The following is a 20,729-nucleotide window of genomic DNA, read 5'->3' on the forward strand; positions in this document are numbered from 1 at the left end:
GAAAGTGAAAGAGGAGAGTGAAAAAGTTGGCTTAAAGCTCAACATTCAGAAAGCGAAGATCATGGCATCTGGTCCCATCACTGAATGGAAAATAGATGGGGAAACAGTGTTAGACTTTATTTTTCTGGGCTCCAAAATCACTGCAGATGGTGACTGCAACCATGAAATTAAAAGACACTTACTCCTTGGAAGAAAAGTTATGACCAACCTAGATAGTATATTCAAAAACAGAGACATTACTTTGCTGACTAAGATCCGTCTAGTCAAGGCTATGGGTTTTCCTGTGGTCATGTATGGATGTGAGAATTGGACTGTGAAGAAGGCTGAGCGCCGAAGAATTGATGCTTTTGAACTGTAGTGTTGGAGAAGACTCCTGAGAGTCCCTTGGACTGCAAGGAGATCCAACCAGTCCATTCTGAAGGAGATCAGTCCTGGGTGTTCACTGGAAGACCTGATGCTAAAGCTGAAACTCCAGTACTTTGGCCACCTCATGAGGAGAGCTGACTCATTGGAAAAGACTCTGATGCTGGTAGAGATTAAGGGCAGGAGAAGAAGGGGACAGCTGAGGATGAGGTGGCTGGATGGCATCACGGACTCTATGGACGTGAGTCTGAGTGAACTCCGGGAGATGGTGATGAACAAGGAGGCCTGGCGTGCTGCGATTCATGGGGTCGCAAAGAGTCAGACACGACTGAGAGACTGAACTGATGTTCCCTGTATATTCACTTTGTTAAGAATCATTATTATAAAAAGATGTTGAATTTTGTCAGATGTTTTTCTGTATCTATGGAGATCATATGATTTTAATCCTTCTTTTTTGTTAATGCAGTGCATCATGTTGGTTGATTTGCAGATGTTGAATCATCCTTTTATCCCTGGAGAAAACCCACTTGATCATGATGTATGAGCCTTTTTATTGTTAATAAATTAACAAATTTTACTTATTTTATTAAATGTAACCGAACAAATACATAGTTTGCTAATATTTTCTTGAGGACTTTTGCATCCATGTTCATCAGTATATTTACCTGTAATTTTCTTTTCTTGGAGTGTCCTTGTCTAATTTTGGTATCAAGGGTAATGCTAACCTCAAAAAATGAGATTTGAAGTACTCTCTCTCAAAATGTTTGGAACAGTTTGAGGTGATTGTTGTTAATTGTCTTTAAATGTTTTATAGAACTCACCTGTGAAGCCATTTGGTCTTGGACTTTTGTTAGTTGGAAGTTTTTGGTTACTGACTGAATCTCTTTACCAGTAATCAGTCTATCCATGTTTTCTATTTCTTAATGATTTAGTCCTGGTAGATTGTATGTTTCTAAGAATTTATCCATTTCTTCTTGGTTGTCCAACTTGTTGATATGTAATAGTTCATAGGAGTCTCTTAATGATCCTTTGTATTTCTCTGGTACAGTAAAATCTCTTCTTTTATTTCTAACTTTATATATTTTAGTTCTTTCTCTTTTTTTTTTTTTTTGGTGAGTTGCTAAAGATTTGTCAATTTTGCTTACTTTTTAAAAATATCCGCTGAATTTCATCTTTTGTTTTGCCTTTTTAGTCTTTATTTCTTTTATTTCTGCTCTGCTCTTTGTTATTTCCTTCGTTCTAATAATTTTGGAATTAGTTGTTCTTGTTCTAATTCCTTGAAGTATAAAGTTAGGTTGTGTCCTTTTTCTTAATCTTGATATAGACATTAATCACTATAAATTTTCCTCTTAGAACTGCATTTGTTCCATTGCATAAGCTTTGGTATATTTTATTTTCATATTCTTAAGGTATTTTTCAATTTCTCTTTAGTTTTTTTCATTGACCCATTGATTGTTCAGTATTGTTATTTAATCTCCATATGTTTGTAAATTTTCTACTTTTTTTTGTAATTGATTTCTAGTTGTATACCATGTGGTCTAAAGGATGCTTGATGTGATTTCAAACTTCTTAAATTTATTAAGACATTTTGTGGTATAACATATGATCTCTTCTATAGAATTCTTCATATACATTTGAGAAGAATGTGTATTGTTTCCTTTGGATGAAATGTTTTGCATGTTTTTTTTAAGTCTATTCTGCCTTAAACACATTAAGATCAATTTTATTGATCTTCTTTCTGCATTATCTATCTATTGATGGTGGTATTAAAGTCCCCTACTATTATGATATTACCATCTTTTATTCCCTTTAGATCTATTAATATAGTTGCTTTATAATTTAGGTGCTTTTATGTTGGATGCATAAATATTTTAAAATGTTATATCCTCTTGTTGGATTGACCTCTTTATCATTGTATAATGACCTTCTTTGTTTCTTATTATACTCTTTGTCTTAAACTCTATTGCCTGATGTAAGTACAAGCATACCTCATTTTACTGTATGTCACAGATTTTCTTTTTTTAACAAATTGAAGTTTTGTGGCAACAGGGCATCAAAGAAGTGCCATTATTCCACATTATTCCAACAGCATTTCTCACTTCATGTCTCTGTATCACATTTTGGTAATTCTCTCAACATTTCAAACTTTTATTATTGTAGTTTTTATGGTAATCTGTGAGCAGTGGTCTTTGGTGTGACTGTTACAAAAAGATTATGAATAGCTGAAGGTTCAGATGATGATTAGGATTTTAGCAATAAAGTATTTTAAAATTAAGGTATGTACATTGCTTAAATATAAGGCTATATTTTATATATATTCCAAACTTAATAGACTATGTATAGTGGGAACATAACCTTTAATATGTGCTAGGAAACCAAAAATTTTGTGACTCACTTTATTGAGATAATCATTTTGCTATAGTAGTCTGGAATCAAACCCACAATATCTCCAAGGTATGATTGTATAGCTACTTCAACTTTTAAAATTCCATTTGCATGTCATATCTTTTTACTGTTCCTTCACTTATACTCTGTGTGTGCACCTTTGATCTGAAAGAAGTCTCTTTTAGGCAGCATATAGATGGGCCTTGTTATTTTATCCATTCAGCCACTCTCTTATAATTGGAGGATTTAGTGCATTTATATTTGACGTATGTACATATATACTTATAGCCATTTTGTTAATTGACCTGCGGGTATTTTGTCGTTTCTTTGTTCCTTTCTCCTTTTGCTCTCTTTGTGATTTGATAATATTCCCTAGTGGTATGCTTAGATTTCTTTTTAATCTCTTGTGTATCTGCTATAGGTTTATGCGTTGTGGTTACCATGAGGTTTACAGGAAACAATTTATATCTATAATAATCTATTTTAAACTTTTTATTTTTTATTGGACTATGACAATTAACAATGTGAGTTTCAGGTGGACAACAAAGGGACTCAGCCATACATATACATGTATCCATTATTTCCCAAACTCCCATAACATTGAGCAGAGTTCCATGTACCATACATAAGGTCTTTGTTGGTTATCCATTTTAAATAAAACACTGCCCTATGTTTGAGTTTCTGAATCCTTTTTTCTGCATCCTCTAGTCTGTTATTGAGCCCCTTTGTTGTATTTTCAGTTCAATCACTGTATTCTTCAGCTGTATTTGTACTTTCTTTTTCTTTCTCCTTGCAAAATTTATTTATTCAATCTTCTCTGAGCTCAGTGAGCATCTTTATGACCATTTTTTTGAAGCCTATCAGGTAAATCTTTTATCTCCATTTTATTAAGTTCTTTTCCTGAGGTTTCATCATTTTTTTATTTGAAACATATTCCTCTGTTGCTTGATTTTCCTTGATTCTCTGTATGGGTTATGCATTTTTATGCATTAGATGAAACAGTCACCACCTCTAGTCTTGAAGGAGTGCTCTCCTATAGGAAATGAATATTATCATTCAACTCTGCCCTAGCTCTTTGGTCTCTCAAATTTTTGTGATTTTTCCAAGCAGCCTATTTTATTTTTAGTGGCTCCCAGTAATTGAGGTATGCCCAATCCTGTCAGTGTCCAAAAGGAAGGATCTTTGTCAACAGCTAGATTCAGGCTTATTAGAAGCCAGGTCCTTGTGCAGCAACTTTTAAAGTATAAAAATAGATTTCTTTAAGGGAAGACTTTTGTTATTGTTGTTTGGTCACTAAGTAATATCTGACTCTTTTGTGATCCTATGAACTGTAGCCCAGCAAGTTCCTCTGTCCATGGAATTTTCCAGGCAAGGATACTGGAGTAGGTTGCTATATCATTCTTCAGGGTATCTTCCCAAACCAGGGATCGAAGCAATGGCTCCTGCTGTGTCTCCAGCAGTGCAGGTGGATTCTGAGCCATGGGGGAAGCTCCAAGAGAAGACTGGGATATGGGCATTTGTCTCCTATCTGTGCTGAGACTGGGGGTGATAACCAGTTAAGAAATCTTTCTTACTTTGTCATTGTCCCACTAAACCTGTAAACATAAGCACAGCAGGCAACTAAAGCCAGGCTTTCAAGGAACTATCTTTTGAGTGGCAGATGCAAAAGTTGGGACACCAGGATTATATACAAGCTCCTTTCTTAAAGACACAGATGACCTGAGTGGAGCAGACGGGGAGTGCTAATATGATGCCTGCCATCTTCCCCACTCTCTGAGGGAGGGAGGTTATAATCAGCCCTTGGACATGTGTCTACTTAGAAGCCTGCCCTTCAGGCCACAGTTATAAAAATAAGCTAATAGGCTTCTTTCACAAAATGACTGGACACCCTAATCTATTGCCTCTCTGCTTAACCTTGTAGGTGGTAGTGGGTTCAGAAATTTCCCCATTTATTAGAGTCCTGTCGGACCTGAAAGCCTAACCCCACTGGTCACCAGAGCCAGGTGATCTAGAGGTGTCCTCTGGGTAGCAGAGGTTAAAACTGAGATACCAGATAAGTGTACAAGCTGCTTTCCAGGAGGTATTGGCAACCCGAAGTGAGGCAGAAGGAACACACAAAGATGGCACCCCTGACCTCTATTTTTGGAGAATATTTCCATAGGTCACTAGATGTATGTTAAAATACATTCTCAGACTGATGCTTAGATATAAGCAAATCGGCTTTCATAGAAAGTAGAAAGTCTAAGTGCTTTGACTATCTGTGTTGGGATCTGGGATGGATGAATCTATGCACAGGAGCCCTTTAAGAACTGCTTTCAGTTCTCTGTAGCCTTGTAATTCTCTTGGACCCAGGCACCACTGACTTTCAAAGCTAGAATTTTGGGGGACTCATCTCTTGGGTGCAGGTCTTAACAGTTAGGGTGCCAGATGTGGGGCTCAAAACTTTTGCTCATCAGGAGAAGCACAGGGTTTTGAGTCTCCTCCTGATTGCAGATTGCAGGGCTGTGATTTATGGCTAGATTGTGTCTCAGTCTCTGCTACTCACTTCGATATGGGATTTTTCTCATTTGTTCAATTTATAGGAGTCATTCAGCTGGCTCTGGGTTTTTTCTTAATTTTTATTTTTTATTAGACTGTAGTTGATTTACAATGTGTTGTGTTAGCTTCAGGTGTACAGCAAAGTGACTCAATTATAAATATACATCCATTTTTTTCAGATTCTTTTCACATTTAGGATATTACAGGATATTGAGCAGATAGTCCCTATGCTATACAGTAAGTCCTTGTTAGTGACCTATTTTTTTCCAAGACTATGTGTATTTTTATTAAACCACCAATATAATTTTGAATATTTCTCAAAATAATTCTTATTACTGTTTTATATAATTATCATTTGTATATTTTCTCCCCTTTCTCATCAATTTTTTTTGTGGAATATAGTTGATTAACAATGTTGTGTTAGTTTCAGATGTAGAGAAATGAATTCAGGTATACATATACATGTATCCTTTCTAAAATTCTTTTCTCATTTAGGTTATTACAGAGTATTAAGCAGAGTTCCCTGTGCTATACCATAGGTCCTTGTTGGTTATCTACTTTAATTGTAGCAGTATGTACATGTCAATCTCAAACTCCTAGACTATCCCTAACCCCTACCCTTCCCCCCTGGTAATGATAAGTTTGTTTTGTAAGTCTGTGCGTCTGTTTCTTTCTTGTAAATAAGTTCACTTGTATCTTTTTTTTTTCAAGATTCTGCATATAAATGATATCATATAACATTTCTCTGTGTGACTTAACATCACTTAGTATGATAATCTCCAGGTCCAGCCATGTTGCTGCAAATGGCATTACTGCATTCTCTTTTATGGTTGAGTAACATTCTATTGTATATATGCACCATGTCTTTATCTATCCGTCAAAGGACATTTAGGTTGCTTCCATGTGTTGGCTATTGTAAACTGTGCTGCAATAAACATTGTAGTCCATGTATCCTTTCAAACTATGTTTTTTATCTGGATATATGCCCAGTAGTGGGATTGTTGGATCAAATGTTAGCTCTATTTTTAGTTCTTTAAGGAACCCATACTGTTCTCCAACTTACATTCCCACCAACACTGTAGGACAGGCCTCTTTTCTTCACACTCTCTCCAGGATTTAATGTTTGTAGATTTTTTTTATAATGGCCATTCTGACTTATTATAGTTTTAATTTGAACTTCTTTAATTGGTGATGTTGAGCATATTTTCACGTGCCTCTTGGCCATATGTATGTCTTCTTTGGAGAAATGTCTATTTAGGTCTTCTGCCCATTTTTTGATTTAAAAAAATTTTTTTTGATTGAGCTTCATGAGCTGTATCTAAACTTTGGAGATTAATTCTTTGTTGGTCACATTGTTTGCAAATATTTTCTCCCATTCTGTAAGTTGTCTTTTTGTTTTGTTTATGGTTTCCTTTGCTGGGCAAAAACTCTTGAATTTAATTAGGTCCCATTTGTTTTTGTTTTTATTTCCATTACTCTAGGACACAGCTGAAAAAGATATTTTTATTTATGTCAACGAGTGTACTGACTGTTTTCTTCTAGGCATTTTATAGTATCCCATCTTATATTTATCTCTTTAATCCAGTTTGAGTTTGTGTATGGTGTTAAAGAATGTTCTAATTTCATTCTTTTTTTATGTATCTATCTAGTTTTCTCAGCACTACTTATTGAAGAGGTTGTCTTTTCTCCATTGTATAGTCTTGCCTCCTTTGTCATAGGTTAATTGACCACAGGTGCATGGGTTTATTTCTGGGTTTTCTATACTCTTCCATTGATCTATATTGCTGCTTCTGTGTTAGTACCATACTGTTTTCACGATGGCAGCTTTGTAGTATGATCTGAAGTCAGGGAAGCTGATTCCTCCAGCTCCATCTTTCTTTCTCAAGATTCTTTTGGCTATTTGAGTTCTTTTGTGTCTCCATAAAAACTTTAAAATTTTTAGTTCTAGTTCTGTAAAATGCCATTGGTGATTTGCTAGGAATTGCACTGAATCTGTAGATTGCCTTGGATTGTATATTCATTTTGACAATATTGTTTCTTTCAATCCAAGAACATGTTACATCTCTCCATCTGTTTGTGTCATAATAGATTTCTTTCATCAGCATCTGTGGTTTTTGGAGTACAGATGTTTTGCCTCCTTAGGTAGGTTTATCCCTAGGCATTTTATTCTTTTTGATACAATGATAAATGAGTTTTTTTTTTTTCCAGAGAAAGATTTTCCAAATGTACCTATAAATTTGGTGTGTTATAGATTTCAAATGTAACTATAGATTTCATGGAAGGAGGTGAGTTCAGGGTCCTTCTGTGTTACCATCTTGAACCAGAACTCTCAAGACTCAAATTATTGAACTGACTAGCCTAGTAGAAAATAAAATTGAAACATTTTTAGTTATTTAAGGATAACTAAAAAAAGGAAAATGTATTTGAAAGTATTTTTGAAAAATAGAGCAGAATAGTTAACCTTAGGAACCTATCCCATCCCCCATCAGAAACAGTAAAGAAGGAAGAAACGTTGATTTAAAGTAACCAAAATAGAATTTTACATTATCCATATTTTAAAAGTTAGTATTACATTTCAACTCTACTTCTTAAAAGCTAACTTTTCATCAAAGATGATTAATGATACATTTCTTTCACTGTATTTTATACATAAACATCTTTTTGGATAAAGTTGTTTCAGATGATTAGTTTACATCCCAATTTAAAATAGTTCAAAGAAAAAATATCTCTTATGGGATAAATGTCTCTTGTTATTCCTAAAATAGCTATTTTCAGCAATAAGTTGGTCAAAGAATACTTAGTTCAAAGCTTCATTAAAGACATGAAAAATTTATATGTTAAATTTTCATTCTGACATCAATATGAATTTGATCATTAACATCACTACTATATCTGAAATCTCTAGAAAAATTTTCTCTTTTATATAAAGAACCTTAGATTTTTTGTTGATTCATGGTGATCTAGTATTAACTGACTTCTCTATAATTGGTTAGCTTGCTTTGAATTGGTTAAATGTTCCCTGTAATACTGATTTTTTAAGCTTAATATGAAATATAAGAGATCAGGCTTTTGCCAAGAAGATATCCTTCCGTTCTCTTCCAGACTTTATGTACCATAAAGACTGTAGCACTTACATTCTACATTTTGAGTCCCTCTACCTGGAGTCAGAGTCTTTAAGAAAGATTCCCTCCACTTACAAGATCACTCATGCATTTGAGAAAGTTAAACCTTTTGTCAAATATTATCATTAATGAAGTATAAATGCACATTCAGTAAGGCAAGACACCAATCATCCAAATAAGTGAGATACTCACACGGAGTGCTTTATTGTTGTTGTTTGCAATATTATAGCTGTTTTCTAAAAATGTTCCATCTCATTCAATGCAAAACAAAGAAAGTCAATGTTTGCCAAATACCCCTCTGTCAAAGAATAATTAGTTTATTGGCTCCCTATTCCACCTGCTTTCTAAAAGATTTCTGTGTGGCAGAGATTGAAAAACTAAAAGCTTCTTTTCAAACTCCCTGGCAGCAAGGGTTCTAGATATCAAACAGGGTTCACAAATGAGATTCACTCATGCAAGATTCAGAAGATGGAAGAGGGGCAGAGGCCAGTGATTTGCTTCAGTGCTGTTTTCTGTAGAAAGACACAGCGAGAGACATTGGGTCTAAGTTGGTTCTCTAGTGCCCAATTGCTGCCATCGAGATGCCCAGCCGCAGCTGTAAAGATGCTTTGGTGGCCTTGTGATTCTTCCCCCTTGATTAGGGCAGAAGGAGCAGCTCCCCTGAAGGGCAAGTTCCTCATTATTACTCGGAGGGTCATTCCTGGATGACCTGCCAAGAGGCTACTCCTTCCTTGTTTTGAATCCTTTTCTAATTCAAATAGCTCTATTTTTGTTTCTTATAACTATATTATGACTGGCACTGTTCCAGAAGGAAAAGTTTAGAAAAGTGTAGCTGAAGTATAGTTAAGTAAGAAAATTCCAATTATATGTTTGAAAGCATTTCCAAGAAACTCAGCCATTGAAGTTTAAATTTTGTTGTAGCTTCCAGAACTTGGTGGATGGGTAATAACTGATCAATCATGCTTGATAGGAAGTATGCTGCTGCTACTGTGGCTAAGTCGCTTCAGTCATGTCTGACTATGTGCGACCCCATAGACTGCAGCCCACCAGGCTCCCCGGTCCCTGGGATTCTCCAGGCAAGAACACTGGAGTGGGTTGCCATTTCCTTCTCCAATGCATGAAAGTGAAAAGTGAAAGTCAACTCGCTCAGTCATATCCGACTCCTAGCGACCCCATGGACTGCAGCCTACCAGGCTCCTCTGCCCATGGGATTTTCTAGGCAAGAGTACTGGAGTGGGGTGCCATTGCCTTCTCCGATAGGAAGTCTAACAAGATGCAAAAGAGCAGAGCCTTTGAAGTCAGACAGGAGTGCACAGTCTAGTGGGTTTTCAGTTAGAGCCAGAGTTTCTAGACAGACTGGCAGAACGAATGTTGCAAAACTAAAGAATAAACTTAATCCTCAGATAAAGATAAAAGTCCCATGATCATCAGTGAAAGTTTAGTGTATCATGCCTGGGAAGGTAATCCATGCTAAGCTAGACCAGGTGAATAGACTCAGATGATTGGAAAGGAAAGAGGGAGTACAGCCTTTGGAAGGCAACAGTCCTGAGGTCTTCCATTAATTTTGTTATTTACCAGCTGTATGACCAAGACTTCCCTTAGTCTCTAAGCTTTAGTTTCCACAACTGTGAAATAGGAATATTAAATTGTTTAATTAGAAATAAGGTTTGCAAGGTACCTGTAGCACCTGGCATGCAACAGGTATTCAAAAGTAGTAATGAACTATTATTCCCTCAGCTTTGAATTGAACAATGAGTCTAGTTTTGTTCATGTCCATGGCATTGGTGATGCCATGGACATGAACTTGGGCAAATTCTGGGAGATGATGAGGGACAGGGAGGCCTGGCTGGCTGCACTCCATAGGGTCGCAAAGAGTCAGACACGACTGGGTGACTGAACAACAACTAGTCTTGTTCACAGAGAAGCAAAAAATGGTAAAATATGAAAATGGAAACAGAAGAAAGCAAAAAAGATAAATAGCAAGATATAGAGCCAGAAGGGCTAATGATGTCTCATAGGCCCTGAGACACAGGGAAAAAGGAAACATTCTCCTACAGTGAGAAGAAAGGAAATAAAGTAGTCTGGAGCCACAAAGAATCCAGGACAGAGCCCCCCTGCTGCATTAGCGCTGGGTGACTATAAAAACATGAGGTCTGCTCTCAGCGGTAGAGGTATGCATAGTGGATTCTATTATAATGCTCTGTTTTCACTCAAAACTTGCCAAAATTTTTCTTTTGAGGTGAAACTCTCCGGTATTTTCTACAGCTCAAATTGATTATTTGAAGTAGCATCGAAAGAAAGTAAAGACACTTGTGATTGGAATACAAAGAGGTGGGAGAAGAGACTCAAAATTACAAAATATAACTTTATAATTGTGTAAAGTTAACCATGTTAGATTGTTCATACCATGAAAAATAGGTTGCACTGTTAATTGAAATTTAGCATGAGAGATTCTGTGCTCCTCTTAAAGCACAAGATGTAGACAGTACTGACTAAAACCTATCTAAGGTGAACTCGATATTCTCTGTTTATTTGTATCAGCGTGGCTTACTGTCTACATGCATGCTTTCTAGAGCCAACTCAGCACAAATATAACTGGCTCATTCAGTTAAATCAATCAGGCTATTTGCCAGTTCAGTGAAACAAAAGCACAACTGTTGTACTATGCAAATCAAATTTGTTTGTATATAGACAGATCTACAAATTTCTAGTTAATTTAATTTTCATTATGTTAAAAAGCATGTTGAAATAACATTATGGATGCCTAATTATTTTAAACTCTTTAAGTGTGGATTCGTCTATACTCTTAGGAATGACTAATCACGTTTTGTATAGTTCCATCTCTGCCTAGTGCCATTTTTCTTAAGGTCAGGTTTCAGCTATTGCTATTTTTCTGTAGGAAAGTTTACCTTGGTCCATCAGAGGCAAGCAGAAAAAGTACAACTGTCTTGAATTTGGCTCAGAAGTATGATGTTCCCTGGGGAGTTCGTGAGCTCCAGACACTTCAGATGTCACCAAGCTATCCAGGTGATATGGATACAACTCAGAGGACCACTTTAATTCAGAATGTGGCCCCAAGGCAGGTGTTCAAATAGATTAGGAATCTGGGAATAAGGCACTAATAGAACCACAATGGCATCAAGTACCTGGTTACTGGCACTCTTGTGATCAGTAATCCCACTGAGACAATAAGCAGGGTCTATACATCTCCACTTCTAGAGTTCAACACATGCAAAACCTTGGGTTACTTACTGATAGCAAGTTCAAGTCCTCAGAAGAAGTTCCCACCAGTGATTTCAACTTTTCCCAGGAGGAAACATGAAGTCTCTCCCTTCTACAAGCTAAGGCTTCTCTTCAGCTTGCTGGCAGCTCCAGTCCACTGCTTGCTGCTAGCCACTCCCTGATTCATAGAACCTTGTCCTGGTTTAGCCATTTTAAGCAAGAATCTCTACAATTTCTTCTCAGGGCTTTTACCCTAACTTCTTCCTAGGGTACTTGTGGCCACCAAATCTTGCATGTAATTCACACTATTCCCTCAATCAGTGCACAATAAGATGATGGGCCTACAGACAAAGGATACTACAGTCATATGCTGTCTGCAGTATAGACTCGATGCCTACAGATTTGCTTTCCCAATTCATTAGGGGAAGATGGCAAAAAAGCTAGCATGATGATGATCTTTTCCTGGTTCTTCCCTCCCTCCATTTATTCTCTTTCCAGGTCTCTTTATCACTTTTCTCTTTTAACTCTACAATCCACTCTAAAATCCCTTTTTCATCTTAATATTATATTATTTGCTGTTGTTGTTCAGTTGCTAAGTCAGGTCTCACTCCATGGACTGCAGCACGCCAGGTTCCTTTGTCCTCCACTATCTCCCTGAGTTTGCTCAAAATCATGTCCATTGAGTCAGTGATGCTATCTAACCATCTCATCTTCTGCCACCCCCTCCTCCTCCCCCTCAATTTTTCTCAGCATCAGGGTCCTTTCCAATGAGTCAGTTCTTCTCAACATCTGGCCAAAGTATTGGTGTTTCAGCTTCAGCAACAGTCTTTCCAATGAATATTCAGAGGTGATTTCCTTTAGGATTGACTGGTTTGATCTCCTTGCAGTCCAAGGGACTCTCAAGATTCTGTTCCCACAACATATTTTGAAAGCATCAGTTCTTCAGCATTCAGCCTTCTTTATGGTCCAACTCTCATATCCATACATGACTACAGGAAAAACCATAGCTTTGACTGTGCAGACCTTTGTCAGCAAAGTGATGCCTCTACTTTTTAGTAAGCTAAGATTCTCATAGCTTTTCTTCCAAGGAGCAAGCATCTTTTAATTTCATGGCTGCAGTTAGCATCTGCAGTGATTCTGGAACCAAGAAAATTAAAATGTTACAGTTTCCACTTATTCTCCTTTTCTTTGCCATGAAGTGTTGGGACCAAATGCCATGATCTTAGTTTGCTGAATGTTGAGTTTCAAGGCAGTTTTTTCACTCTCTCTTTCACCCTCATCAAGAGACTCTAATTTTTCTTCACTTGCTTCCATTAGAGTGGTATCATCTGCACATCTGCAGTTGTTGATATTTCCCCCAGCAATCTTGATTCCAGCTTGTGCTTCATCCAGCCCAGCTTTCTCATGATGTACTCTGCATATATAAGCAGGGTGGCAATATACAGCCTTGCTGTACTCCTTTCCCAATTTTGAACCAGTCTGTTGTTCCATGTCTGGTTCTAACTGTTGCTTCTTGACCTGCATGTAGGTTTCTTAGGAGACAGGTGGTGTGGTCTCGCACTCCCGTATCTTTAGGATATAGTTTGTTCTGAACTACACAAAGGTTTTAGCATAGTCAATGAAGCAGAAGTAGATATTTTTCTGGAGCTCCCTTGCTTTCTCCATGATCCAACATGTTGGTGATTTGGTCTCTGATTCCTCTGCCTCTTTGAAACCCAGCTTGTACATCTGGAAGTTCTGGGTTCACACACTGCTGAAGCCTAGCTTGAAGAATTTTGAGCATTACCTTGCTAGCATGTGAGATGGCAATTGTATCATATTTGAACATTCTTTGGAATTGCCCTTCTTTGATATTCAATTGAAAACTGACATTTTCCAGTCCTGTGGCCACTGCTGAGTTTTCCAAATTTGCTGACATATTGAGTGAAGCATTTTAACAGCTTCATCTTTTAGGATTTGAAATAGCTCAGCTAGAATTCCCTTACCTCCACTTCAGTTCAGTCGCTCAGTCGTGTCTGTCTCTGTGACCCCATGAATCGCAGCACACCAGGTCTCTCTGTCCATCACCAACTCCCGGAGTTTACCAAACCCATGTCCGTCGAGTCGGTGATGCCATCCAGCCATCTTATCCTCTGTCGTTCCCTTCTTGTCCTGCTCCCAATCCTTCCCAGCATTAGGGTCTTTTACAATGAGTCAACTCTTTGTATGAGGTGGCCAAAGTATTGGAGTTTCAGCTTCAAGATCAGTCCTTCCAATGAACACCCAGGACTGATCTCCTTTAGAACGGACTGGTTGGCTCTTCTTGCAGCCCAAGAGAGTCTCAAGAGTCTTCTCCAACACCACAGTTCAAAAGCATCAATTCTTCAGCACTCGGCTTTCTTCACCATCCAACTTTCACATCCAGACATGACTACTGGAAAAACCATAGCCTTGACTAGATGGACCTTTGTTGGCAAAGTAATGTCTCTGCTTTTGAATATGCTATCTAGGTTGGTCATAACTTTCCTTCCAAGGAGTAAGCGTCTTTTAATTTCATGGCTGCAGTCACCATTTGCAGTGATTTTGGAGCCCCCCAAAATAAAGTCTGACACTCTTTCCCCTGTTTCCCCATCTATTTCCCATGAAGTGATGGGATACGATGCCATGATCTTCGTTTTCTGAATGTTGAGCTTTAAGCCAGCTTTTTCACCCTCCTTCTTCACTTTCACCTCCACTAGCTTTGTTTGTAGTAATGCTTCCTGAAGCCCGCTTGGCTTTACAGTCCAGGATATCTGGCTCTAGGTGAGTGACCATGCCATCATGGTTATCTGGGTCATTAAGGCATTTTTTGTATAGTTTTTCTGTATATTTTTGCCACCTCTTCTTAATCTCTTTTGCTTCTCTTAGGTTCTCATTTCCGTCCTTTATCATGCCCATCCTTGCATGAAATGTTCCCCTGAAATCTCCAATTTTCTTGAACAGATCTCTAGCCTTTCCCATTTTGTTGTTTTCCTCTACTTCTTTGCATTGTTTATTTAAGAAGGTCTTCTTATCTCTCCTTGCTATTGTCTGGAGCTCTGCTTTCAGTTGGGTATATCTTTCCCTTTCTCCTTTGCTTTTCACTTCCCTTCTTTCCTCAGCTATTTGTAAATCCTCCTCAGACAACCACTTTACCTTCTTGCATTTCTTTTTCTTGGGTATGGTTTTGGTCATCGCCTCCTGTACAGAGTCATGAACCTCGTCCATAGTTCAAGTGTTCTACCAGACATAATCCCTTGAATCTATTTGCCATCTCAATTGTATAATCCTACATGATCTGAGTTAGGTAACACCTGAATGGCCTAGTGGTTTTGCCTACTTTCTTCCATTTAAGCCTGAATTATGCAATAAGGAGCTCATGATCTGAGTTACAGTCAGCTCCAGTTCTTTTTTTTTTACTGACTGTATAGAGCTTCTCCATCTTTGGTTGTAAAGAACATAATCAATCTGATTTCAGTATTGACTATATGGTGATGGGCATGTATGGAGTCATCTCTTGGGTTGTTGAAACAGTGTGTTTGCTATGACCAGTGTGTTCTCTTGAAAAACTCTGTTAGCCTTTGCCCGCTTCATTTTGTACTCCAAGGCCAAACTTTTCTGTTATTCCATGTATCTCTTGACTTCCTACTTTTGCTTTCCAATCCCCTATGATGAAAAGGACATCTTTTTTTTTTTTTTTTTTTGCTGTTAGTTCTAGAAGGTGTTGTTGGTTCTCAAAGAACTGGTCAGCCTCAGTTTCTTCAGTTTCAGTGGTTGGGGCATAGACTTGGATTACTGTGATGTTAAATAGTTTGCCTTGGAAATGAACTGAGATTATTCTCTTGTTTTTGAGACTGCACCCAAGCACTACATTTTGGACTCTTGTTGATTATGAGGGCTATTCTCTTTCTTCTAAGGGATTCTTACCCACAATAATAGATATAATGTCATCTGAATTAAATTTACCCATTCTTGTACATTTTCATTCATTTGTTCCTAAAATGTCGATGTTCAGTCTTGCCATCCCCTGCTTGACCACATCCAGTTTGCTTTGTTTCATGGACCTAGCATTCCAGGTTCCTATGCAATATTGTTCTTCACAGAATCAGACTTTACTGTCACAAAATCCACAACTGAGTGTCATTTCTGCTTTGGCCCAGCTGCTTGATTCTTACTGGAGGTATTAGTAATTGCCCTCTGCTCTTCGCCAGTAGCATATTGGTTGCCTTCCAACCTGGGAAACTCACCTTTTTGTGTCATATCTTTTTGCCTTTTCATGCTGTCCATGTGGTTCTCCAGACAAGAATACTGGAGTGGTTTACTATTCCTTCCTCCAGTGGACCATGTTTTGTCAGAACTCTTCACTGTGTCCCATCTGTCTTTGGTGGCCCTGCATAATAGCATGCTCATAGCTTCATTGAGTTATGCAAGCCCCCTTTGCTATGACAAGGTCATGATCAGTTGCTTTCATCTGATTCTACCTTGACTGATATTTTTTTAAATTGTGGGGTTTTTAATTGGAGGATAATTGCTTTACAATATTGTGTTGGCCTCTGCCATACCTCAACATGAATCAACCATGGGTATACATATGTCCTCTCTCTCCTGAACCCCTCTCTCCTCTCCCACCCCATCCCACCCCTCTAGGTTATCACAGAGTGCTGGGTTGAGCTCTCTGTGCCACATAGCAAATTCCCACTAGTGATCTATGTTACATGAGGTAATGTATATCTTTCCATGCCATTCTCTCAGTTTGTCCCTCCCTCTCCTTCCAGTACTATGTACACAATCTGTTCTCTGTGTCTGCACCTTCATTGCTGCCCTGCAAATAGGTTCATCAGTACCATCTTTCTAGATTCCATATGCATGCTTCAATATATAGTATTTAATCTTTCTCTTTCTGACTTACTTTACTCTATATAATAGGCTGATCTACCTCATTAGGACTGACTCAATTTTTTTTTTTAATATAGCTGGGTAATAGTACATTGTATATATGTACCACAACTTCTGTATTATTTATCTTGTCAGTGGACATCTAGGTTGCTTCCATGTCCTAGCTATTGTAAAAAAATTGACATTTTAAATTAAATGTTACTTCTCTTTAACTAGTTTGCAGAGTACTTATACAATTTAAGTCACAATCTGATCTGAGACTATAAAGAGATCTCTAATATTACATATCTGGGACTTATTGCATTCTGGATGCTCTGGTAGGTAATTTACATGTGCAATGATAGTATAGAATAATACTTTAAAAGCACCAACATAAGTCCACACAGATTTAAATCCTCATTAACACTATACTAACATTGTAATCTAGGCAAATAAATGTTTCAAAAGCCTCAATTTTCTCATCTATAAAATGGAAATACTAGTAGTACTTATCCCAGGACTATTTTGAGAATAACTGAGATATTGAATGTAAAACTCTTAGTGAATGTTTGATACTTAGCAAAGAAGTATAGCATATTAGCTGTTTCTGTTACTAGCAATTTTTTTTTTCATTTAATGAGACTGATCACTATCGCCCCATCATAGAGATGAGGGAAACTAAAGTCCATGGAAGCTAGGTAATTTGCTCAAGCTCATACAGCTGGTAATTGCCTGAAAAGGTACTTATTTCCAGAGCTGACTGTGGAACCTGGTCTCTGACACAGCACACTGGTGGTTCTTGCCTCATGTTCTTTAAAACTAAGATGTCCCAGGTATGCTCATGGCGATTCACACTCATGGGTCTCCTGCAGCTGCTTGTAGGTGGCTTTTCATTATTTCCAATTCTACAGAAAACTTTGACAACTTAAAGTACATTGTTCCCACCAATAAAGGTGCCCCAAAGCCTTCTTCATGGTGCTATAATCAGGATAAAATGAGAAGTATATGAAATCCACTTATAACAGTTGCATGTCAAGAGCTATTATTCCCCTAGTTGATAAAAAGAAAGTATAAATGATTCTAAAGGATAAATGCTTCAAAGGAAATTCTTGCTTTGTATAACTTATATTCTAACTCTGAAAGAAACTTCAGAAATTTTTTAGGCAAAATGTTCTGAAACACACACACACACACACACACAAAAGCTTGGTTCCTTGAGGCAGAAGAAGCAGCTGTGTCATTGGGGTAAGTCATGCTGTGATCCAACTAATCTTTCCATCAGGAAGTGGCAGCTTCTTTGCCTCTACTCTCTCCTCATATCCAGCACCATCAATCATTAGTGCACCTCTCATAATCCAGCCCATCTTCCTTCTGTTCTCTTCCGTTGCTACTACTCACAATCTCATTAACTTCTTTTCCAGAATATTTAAATATGCTCCTGATCCCATCATTTCTATATGTAGACCACAACTCGGCTTAAAATATTTTTTTCTAGCTAAAGTCGAGTCTCCTTAGTTTGCCAGTCAAGTATGTCCATGATCCGTCTCTAGCACTAATTTTTCAGGTCTTGTATCCCCCGAGTCATGTCCCATCTTCTCCTGTGTCTTTGATTGTATTATTACATTCAGATGATCTCTGCCACTTTTACACAGGTTCAAGCTCTGTCCTGCATTCAACATAGACTTCCCAGACAGTTTCCTCTCTAATTGTCCTGGTTCCTAAAAGTAAATGCGATTTTGCCAACCCATGAACCCATGTCACATGTTACTTATACATTACTACAAATTGTGGCATTGTGGGGAAGGAAAAATTTTCCTCTACACATCTTCAGTCCTCTAGTGTAGAACCTGGTAAATTCAACTGGCCAGAGACAGGATAAGAGAAAAACAGAAGTTTATTAATATTTGCATCATGAATGTACACGAGTGCACCTAACAAGTAACTCAGAGGAGTAATTAGAATTTGGGCTTATCTCAAGCTACGTGGAGGTAAAGGAGTTTGGGGCTACTGAGCAAGGGATGTCGTTAAAAGAATGTGACCAAGGAAGGTGTAGTAAACAAGAATTGTTTAAGCAAAGTTTGTCATGCATATGTAAGAAGTGCTTTCTCCATTGATAATAAGGCCAAAAAACTTGGCCTCTGTGCACCCAGGGCTGAATCAAGTCTCAGAGACAGAGTGTGGGGTGAAGTAGAAAAGAATAGTATTATTGCTATTTTGTTTATTTATTGCTAGTTTTATTGCTATATTTATTCCAGACAAAGAGACACAACGGGCTCATGCTCCTGGAAACTGTGTCCCAGCCTGGGAGGATCTGGTGTGGTGTTCCATAGCAATGGCTCAAGGGCGGGATCACTGATAAGCTTGTGGTGTGTGTGAGGTGAAGCATCTTTGGTTTCTTTAATCTGGCCTCAGGTGGTCTTCTCTGGAATGAAGAAGTCTGACATTTTCCATTTGTCAGGAGGCTTTTAGTTCTGTAAAGATGCCAGGATATTGTTATGTTTATTCCTTGAGGTAGAACCAAAACCCTGCCCCCAAGGCTGTATTGTCTTGCCTCAAGGCTCCTCTCTTGCTCTGTATCCTCTCCCTTCTCTGATGGGCAACTGTTTGAATCTGCCCTTTGGAACTCAGGGAAGATCAGGGAGGCTAGAGTCTTTTGCCTACACACAAGAAATGGGAGACCCGGAAAGGCTTGCGTGCCCAGGAGACAACGGGGTCCTGCTTGGTTTCACTCTCCCCTTTTCTTTGATACTCCTCAATCTTGAGAACAGAAGTTACATAAGGAAAGGAACAATCATTTTGGGCAGAGACATTAATCATGAACTCAGTTTTAGGGGGACTCAGTTTTATCTTTCCCTAAATCTTTCAGGAAATAAGCAATAACCAGTCTAGCTACTTTCTGTTGAAATGGGGCATATTGTTTAGTCACCAAGTCATGTCTGACTCTCTGTGAGCCCCTGGACTGCAGCACTCCAGGCTTCCCTGTGTGTGTGTGTTGGGGTGGGGGGTAGTCCTTCCTAAACTGGGGGGAATGGGTATCAGATTAGAAATATTTGAGTTCCAAATCTTGGATTTGAGTTTTGCATCATTAAGATTTCAGTCCTTCGTCTGCCATTTTGGCACAACAGACCCAGTGAGAGGTAGGAGGACTAACAACAGAAACGTCAGTAGGCGGGCCAGAACGCCTTCCCTTGGGGATTCAGGAGCCTAAGCCTGAAGCCCAGTCCGGACATGGCACTGCGGAGGGACTTGTGGCCAGCTGTTTGCACATCATTCCCTGTAAGGGGGAGAAACCCACCAAGGCAATCCTGCAGACTTGGAAAGAGGAAGCTGACTTCGTATCCAGCAGTTAGAATTACGGAAAGAATCTGTATGTGAAGCTATTTGTGGGAAAAGGTATAAGACGAACAAAACAGAACTTTCATTTTGCTTGCCAGACAAATACTTAAGTTTCCCCAAAGTGTAAGATGTCTGCTTCTCGGATCCACTCACTGGCTGTACACAGGCTTGGCTGGGCAGCCTCTGGTCATCCTTTTACTCTAATGTGATGTACCGACAGTTTTACTCCACTCAATTTTAGAGAGGTGTGCATAGTGAGAACATCAAAGGGTCCCTTTCTTTCTTCAAGTTGCTGCTCAGCTGCTTGCTCTTTCCACATTTTTGGCACTACCCACTATTCCACTTTGAAGGGATGCAAAGGAGCTTCCAGGTGAGGGGGAGACCTATGGGACACAAACTCATGCACAGCATTTAATGGTTCATCCTTCTGTTGTACCTGCTGTTTAATTTTTACCTCCTGCAATAGAAATGTTTCTCTTTCTTTTATTCTTAGGAGCTAAGAATTGTCTCCCATATAGGATTTCATCAGGGCTCAATCCTAGCCCACTTTTAGGGGCCAACCATATATGAAGGAGAGCAATAAACAAGCCCACTTTCGATGAGTTTTCTGGCATAATTTGGTGAGAGTTTTCTTCAGGGTGTGATTCATTTCTCAGCCTTTCCCTTAGATTGGGGTCTGCATGATGAATGAAGTTTCCACTTTATACCTAAAGCTTTACTTACTATTTGTTATTTCTGGAACAGAAAAGATCCATTTTCACTCCAAAGAGTAGATGGAAGGCTGTACTTAGGAATAACATCCTTAAGAAGGGCTTCTGTTACCTTCAATGCTTTTTCCATCCTCACTGGGAAGGCCTCTACTCAACCTGGTTCCAGGTGTAATACTCATAA

The 20,729-nt window shown here is 38.4% G+C and overlaps 1 pseudogene; it reads right to left on the bottom strand.

The window, feature by feature from the left end:
* LOC138445875 (TBC1 domain family member 1-like) overlaps positions 1–20,157 on the bottom strand; it is a 29,641-nt pseudogene extending 9,484 nt beyond the window's left edge.
* Positions 20,158–20,729: the final 572 nt, after the last annotated feature.

Source organism: Ovis canadensis, chromosome 9 (assembly GCF_042477335.2).
Source record: "Ovis canadensis isolate MfBH-ARS-UI-01 breed Bighorn chromosome 9, ARS-UI_OviCan_v2, whole genome shotgun sequence".
NCBI lineage: Eukaryota > Metazoa > Chordata > Mammalia > Artiodactyla > Bovidae > Ovis > Ovis canadensis.